We start from the raw sequence: 7,650 nt of genomic DNA, 5'->3' as shown, positions 1-7,650 counted from the left end.
GAAGGCGAACGAAGTATCCCAGAATACAGAGACATAAATACAGATACATATTCCAGAATACGTTTTGTTTCGGGGATGCTGATATTCCGGAATGATACTTATGATGTGCAGCTTAGTATCGTGAATGGTGTTGCAGCGCATTCAAACCTGCAAGTTAACAATATCGCCTGAATCACTAACAACAGCCATTGAATTGAGAGAAACCATACGTTTACTTTACAAAGATCTGCTTTTCTGAGAAGGTAGTTCCGTTAACTTCACTCAGGCAGCAAGAGCTTCTCAGTGTGGTTCTCGACGCTACACAGCGTCGGTTCGGTTTCAAAACAATAATCACTAGCTCACAAAATGGCTGATCCCGAAAAATATCATTGCACTATCAGTGCGCTATCATTGCGGCATCATTGAAAGACAGCGATTATGTCAGCAAGGCTGACAATACTGCCGTCACGATTATACCATCAGCGGCGTCGGGCGCTTTATTGCGTGGGTTATGTGAGTGTGGGGAACTCGTCGCCACTCTCCCTGTTTCGCCGATGGATAGCTCGCCCTTGCATTGCTTAGATAAGAAAATGTATCTTTCACCTTTATGACCACGTGTAAACATTTCCGACAAAAAACTAACAAGATAGCCGCGTCCGGCACAGCATCGCGATATAATCGGTACATAATAAAAGCATTTCACTACTGAGAAACAAGTACATTTTAACACTAAAGTGTGTAATGCCGGGGTCCACCAAGAATTTCATGGCGTATTTCCGTTACGGAAATGCGCCAGCAAAATGAACGCCATGAGATGGCAAAGAAAAATCTACAAGAAAAAGTTCTGTTGACAGGAGTCGAACCCACGATCTCTCGGTCCGCGACAATGTCTGGCGGGCGTTTAGCCCCCTGAGCTACCGCCACACACATAACAGAGGCTACATGAACGCGCCTTTTATCTTTCCCACTTTGCTCTCAATGGTCTTGGATAGACAGATGGATGCTGCGTCACCTTATAGCGGGGTGGTGACATGCGGGCCACCAGGCTCGAAATAAAAAAAGAAAAACAAATTACACCAGTTTCCGCTCACGGGAACCATTTGTGGATGCGAAGCAGCCGGGAGATGGTTAGCTTGAGCGGGAGATGGCGTAATCTTTTTTTCTTGCGTTCTCGAGCCTGTGCCTTGCTCTGGCTTAAAATCGGCACAGTCTCTTCCAGTCTCCATCCAGCTCCCGCTGCGTGGAACTGCCGGCGAATACCTCGCACGCCAGCGCGAGGTATTCGACTCCCGCAAAGTCGCAAGATCATGTGCGTCTGCGTCTCTGCAGTCCATTCCACTGGTGTCGTCGTGGGATTCTTCAGCGAGGGAAGGAGAGCACGAGCGCCCCGCGTCTAGAGCCACAGAAGCCGAGGCGGCCATCAGCCGTTCGTGCCACGTGAAGACGCCGGAAGCGTCGCTGCTGCCTACTCGTCGCAGGAGAGAATGAGGCTCGCGATTTGGGGTGCGGAGAAGGGGAGTGGAGAGGAGGTTTGTGGAGAGTGTTTGCGCATGCGCAGTAAGGGTAGTCACGCCACACACCGGATTGAACTTCGCCATAAGATGCTTCGCATCTAAACATTCGTTGCCTCTGCAGTTAGCTGCGGCCACGCGCCGGTGCTACGGCCGTCCAATTTGGCGCATTCCCAATAGGAGAAGTGCAATTTCGTCAACGCTTTAGCGCATCGCGAGGTGGCGGCGTTAACCCAAGCCTCGCTAGCATCCATCTATATAAAAAAATAGCTCTCCGACGCTCGCCTGGCTGTCGCACCGCGTTCCCCGCTCGCCCTGTGAGAATTAACGGCCAGACTGGAGGGAAGACACGGCGCTTATCGCGTTTTACAGCAAAAGCTGTTATGAGATCACAACAAGGGCCGTTTTGGCGCCGTAGTTACCCGCCGCCGCCGCAGCTGGTGTGCGTAAACACTATCGCTCGAAATAACAGAAAAAAATGAAATAAGAAAAAATTCCCAGATGGAACGAGGTTCGAACCTGGGCCTTCTGCGTGGGAGCCCAGTATTCAACCTCAGAGCCATTGCGGTTTTTTTTTCTTTATTAACCTCAGAGCCATTGCGGTGCTTAAAACTGCTTTGCAAAAAGACCCTGTACAGGCTTCATGTCTGGAAGGAACCACATTAACATATGTAATATAGCGTGGTAGAAGAGTAAAATAACAACCAAGTTTCACACAACGTGAATTCTGTAACCAGGCGTAACACAATGCGAATTGCGCAACGAGTGGGTTGTTGACTGCTTGCAACCCATTACAAAGGGATCTGCCGTAATTCTTTATCGTGATGAGCCACAGCATCAACAAAGTGCACATAATGGCTTACAGGTGTTTAGGAGGTACCACGGTTCTAAGCAGAATTATGAAAAATTGCATAGTGGCTGCTTCCCTACTTCACAAAAATTATGATTTATAGCGTAGTGGCTTCCTCGCAAGCAACTAGAAGTGCTTGCGAGGAAGCCCATAAGGCTCCCATGATCCTTTTCCTCATTGTCTCAATAAAGTTCCTTCCCTCTCTCTATCTCTTTCTCACGTTAGCGTATGTTATATAGTGTAGTTGGAGAGTGAAATAACGAACGGGCGTCACACAATGCGAATGACGTAACTAGTCGGTCCTTTAAACCTTCCAACCCATTCCAAAGGGTCAGTCATAATTCTTCATCGTCATCAGCCGTCGCATCAAGAAAGTACACCTAATTCCTTATAGATGGTACCTCGCTACTCCGCAGAATGACAAGTAATGTCGTGGTGGGTGCTTCCCAACTTCACAAAAATTTTGATCTGTGGCGTAGTGGGTACGTTGCTAGTGTATTGTATTAGTAGCCAAAAGAGAGTTTATAACGGAATCTAGAAATGCCGCTCTTCGAGCTTTCACTGTGACTGTGCTGCGCTTTCCGATCAGTCCAGGCGTTTTCTCTTCGCGTTTCATGAGGCTTTGAAGGAGTGCATTACGAGTATCAGTGTTTAATTCCTATGTGCTTGTTGATGCTATCTTTGGCTGGGATTCACCATATGCAATGCCCAGGTGTATCTTGACAATTTCAGCTACCACAAGGCTTAAATCATGATCATGCGCGTCAATCGTCGGTACGGAGATGTGCCACTGGGTGCGTCCACATCAAGCGGTGCTATATCTGCTGATGTGGTCGGGGGTCAGCCCATAGGACCGGGGAGCAGCCAGGCCTCATGGAGAAGTATAGTTCAGGAGCCGGAGCTGATAACAGGAACGTTTATTTACATGACGATTTGGTAGCGTGTGGTAGCGAGTGGTAGCGTGCTTTTCGAGCGTCTCCACGCTCGCGTTATCAAGTCTGGGCCTACCCAGGATTCCCTGTTGGAGTGAACAACCAAGTTCAGGACAGTCCAATCAACACGTTGTCTTCATCTCCGCCCCTAAAGGAAAAAGTCAAGCACCACCTCCTTCCCACACTAGGAAAGAGAGAAGCGGCGCACATGGCTCAACGGACGGTGCCGGGAGGTGAACAAAATACACATTAGGTCACTACACACACGAAGGGATCACGGCGGCGCACATGCCTGAAACCTGGTCGTGTTGCCAGGTGTGTTGCCAGGTGCAGTCTTTCCTTTCCTCGCCAGCGTCGCCGCCGCAGCTGACGGCCAGCTGCCGGTCGGGTCCCAAAGCCACAATACACTGCGTAGTGTGGTAAAGGTGCCCGGTGGGAAATCTGAGGCACTCGGCTAATTGTCCGGTGTATCTCGCAGAATGCTGACCAAAGCAGTGCACAAGTGACTGCCCCTTCCGAGCAACCTCGACTGCAAATAGTTCATCTCCAGGCCGTAAAATTGTCAAACTCAGCCGAGCGTGCCCAAAGCGCTTGACGAGGGGCACTGGCAGCCTTGAAGGATTCAAGACGCAGCTGTGTTGTCGCCGCATCAGGTGCGTTTCGGGGAACGCTGACGATGCAGAAAGCAGAGCCGATGCTGCCAAATCATTTCCACGATCCAGCGGCGCCAAGCCGTGGAGTCCGATCATAACACTGCAAAACAACAATAGACATTGTACACGCTCTCATACACCAATGCACTATAAACAGTCAACTACTTCTGTGACGACACGTTTCACTTTTGCGTTATACCGATTCCTATTACGGAGAGATCAGCCATCTTTTTTGGAATTTATCTCGATACAGAAATACAGATACTCAATAGTATCTGATATACTATACTATACTATCTGATATATATGATCAAGGAACATACGGATGAAACGGGTCGGGCCGGGCCGTGCCAAAATTGTTTGGGCCCGGGCCAGGTACGGGCCATCGTTAAAGACATCGGGCCGGGCTTGGGCGCGCCGGGGCATAACGTTCTCGAGCCGCGCAGAAAAAATTGGTCTTTGCAGTGCTCTAATCACGCCTTCAAAATGTTGTGTCAGTACTCCTTTAAGTCTGCGTGCATTTGAAGCACCTTGTTGACAGATACCTGAAGTGCGGTGGTCCTAGATTCATTCAATACACAAGATAGTGCCAGCCAGAAGGTTTAGCTTTTCCTCTTGAGCCCCGTGAGATTCGACACCACCTCCCAGAGCAAGCAGGTACTACTGCTACGATAAGCAAGCGCAAACAACTTTAAAAACCTAAGGTGGCCACAACACCGCTAAGATGGAGACATCGTCATCGCTACAAGAATAGGTGTCATAGTAGCTAACCTGTGCAAACATCAGCGCTGAGCGCAGCTTTGCAGCGGTCGTGCCGTGGCAGCAGGCAGCTGCGTGGCTTGGTGGAGGCGAGCGCGGTGAAACGGTTGCGCGCAGTGTCTAGGGGAGTGGGCGTGTTTTAGCGTAGTGGAGCGCGTGGCGCGCAGTCCCGTACAGCTCCTCTTCGTTGTTATGGTTGCACGAGGCCCCTAGAGTTTTATTCTGACGGAACACAAGATCATCGATAGCTCAAACAGCTTCGGTGGTAAAAAGGAGTGAATTCTGAAAGCGCCGAGTAGCATAGATGTTCGTCGCTAAGAACGGCTGCCGCTGTGGTCGCCTTTACCTTCCCTAGGTTTCGTTTTGCAATGCGAAATGTAGCTTTCTTTTTTTAAATGCGAAGCATTTCTTAGCGAACTCCTGCGAGTTTGAGCGTATCTATCTATCTATCTATCTATCTATCTATCTATCTATCTATCTATCTATCTATCTATCTATCTATCTATCTATCTATCTATCTATCTATCTATCTATCTATCTATCTATCTATCTATCTATCTATCTATCTAGCCGCCTACGACTTTGTGCTCTCCTGGCCGTTTCGTTAATCGGATGTATACCAAACTTAGTATGAAATAACATGACCGTATTACGAACATAAATGACAGGTCATAACATGAAAATATCACGACAAGCATGTCATGAACAGCATGATGTACATTCCACGGCCTTGGGGCTCTTGCGGCCATTCCGTTAACTTCATATATACCAAAAATTGGTACGACGTGGCAAGAGTTCATGGCGAACATAATGACAGGTCCTAACGTGCAACTCATGACACGCATGTCATGTGCGGCATGATTTACATGACATGGTCTCCGGGCGCTCGTAGCCGTTTAAATGAATGAATATATACGAAAAGTGGTATGACGAGACATTTCGACATGACGAACATAACTGACACGTGTTAACATGAAAATCATGACACGCGTGTCAGGCACGTCATGATTTACGTGCCACGTTCATGACGCACTCGCGGCCGTTTGGCTATGTTGATATACACCAAAATTTATATTACGCGATGAGACTGTATGAAGAACATGAATAACAGGTGGTAAGAGGAAAACAATGACATGGATGTCATGTATGTCATGATTTACATGCCACGCTCATGGTGCATACGCGGCCGTTTCGCTGGCTTGATATACACCAAATTTGGTATTGCGCGACGCGACTGTATTACGGACGTAAATTAGAGGTGTTAACATGAAAATCATGACACGCGTGTCATGCACGACATAATTTACATGCCACGCTCATGACGCACTCGTGGCCGTTTCGCTAAGTTGATATACACCAAAATTGGTATTGCGCGATGTGACTATATGAAGAACATGAATAACAGGTAGTAACATGAAAACCATGACATGCATGTCATGCATGTCATTATTTACATGCCACGCTCATGGTGCATTCGAGGCCGTTTCGCGGGCTTGATATACACCAAAATTGGTATTGCATGACGCGACTGTATGGCGAAAGTAAATTAGAGGTGGGAACATAAAAATCATGATATGCCTATCATGTACGACATGATTTATATGGCACGCTCATGATGCACTCGCGGCCGTTTCGCTAGAGTGATATGCACCAAAATTGGTATTGCGCGATGTGACTGTATCAAGAACATGAATAACAGGTCGTAACTTGAAAACCATGACATGCATGTCATGATTTACACGCCACGCTCTTGGTGCATTCGCGGACGTTTCACTAGCTTGATATACGCCAAAATTGGTAGTGCGCGACGCGCCTGTATGACGAACGTAAATGAGAGGTGGTAACATGAAAATCGTGACAGGCAAGTCATGTGCGGCATGATTTACATGCCACGCTCATGATGCGCTCGCGGCCGTTTCGCTCGCTTGATATACACCAAAATTGGTATTGCGCAACGTGACTGTATGACAAACATATATGACAGGTGATAACCTGAAAATTATGATATGCATATCATTTACGGCATGATTTACATACCACGCTCATTTTCCGATCGCGGCCGTTTTGCTAGCTTGATATAAACCAAAATTAGCATTGCGTGACGCGAATGTATGACGAACATAAATGACAGGTGGTAACATGAAAACCATGATATGCATGTCATCTATGGCGTAATTTACATGCCACGCTCATGGTGGACTCACGGCCATTTTGCTCCTTTGATATACACCAAAATTAGTATTGTGCGATGTGACTGTATGACGAACATAAATGACAGGTCCTAACATGCGAATCATGTTATGCGTGTCATGTACGGTATGATATACATGACAATGTTATGGTGCGCTTCCGGCCGTTTAGATAACTGGATATATACCAAAATGGGTATGGCATGACCGGAGTGCGTGATGAGCATAAATGACCGGTCATGCAGTGTATATACCAGAATATAAGTTTCATTGGCATGTATATACTTCATTGTGCATGCACTCGTGTATGGCAAACATGCGATATATGGTGAACTAGATGCCATGGCATGAATGATTTCATTTGACTTAAAAATAAACAAAGCGATGTATGCAGCTGTTCGCTGGCTACTTCGCATTACATCGATTCCCACAGTGTGTGGGATCTGCCGGATTTTTTAAGGATGCAAGTGTACGTTTGTGAATTGGAAATAGTCATCCATTCATCCTTAGCATGAGCCCGTAAATACTCCACAAAGACTGTTCGGGCAGATATCTTTATTGACGACAAAAAATTCGTCTGTACTTGAAGAGACCAATATGACTGATATTGTGCCGTTTAACAAAAATATGGAGTTGCTTAATTTTGTTTTGTATTTATAGCTAACTCCATATGTCACAATTATTCATTATACCTTCCTGAAATAAGAAGCTAACCGTAATGCCAGGAAAACTACTCAAGCATGCGTTAAAGAAGTTATATCTCGTTTGTTTATTTGT

The sequence above is a fragment of the Rhipicephalus sanguineus genome, chromosome 5 (assembly GCF_013339695.2).
Source record: "Rhipicephalus sanguineus isolate Rsan-2018 chromosome 5, BIME_Rsan_1.4, whole genome shotgun sequence".
Lineage (NCBI taxonomy): Eukaryota > Metazoa > Arthropoda > Arachnida > Ixodida > Ixodidae > Rhipicephalus > Rhipicephalus sanguineus.
This window is presented reverse-complemented; position numbering follows the sequence as displayed.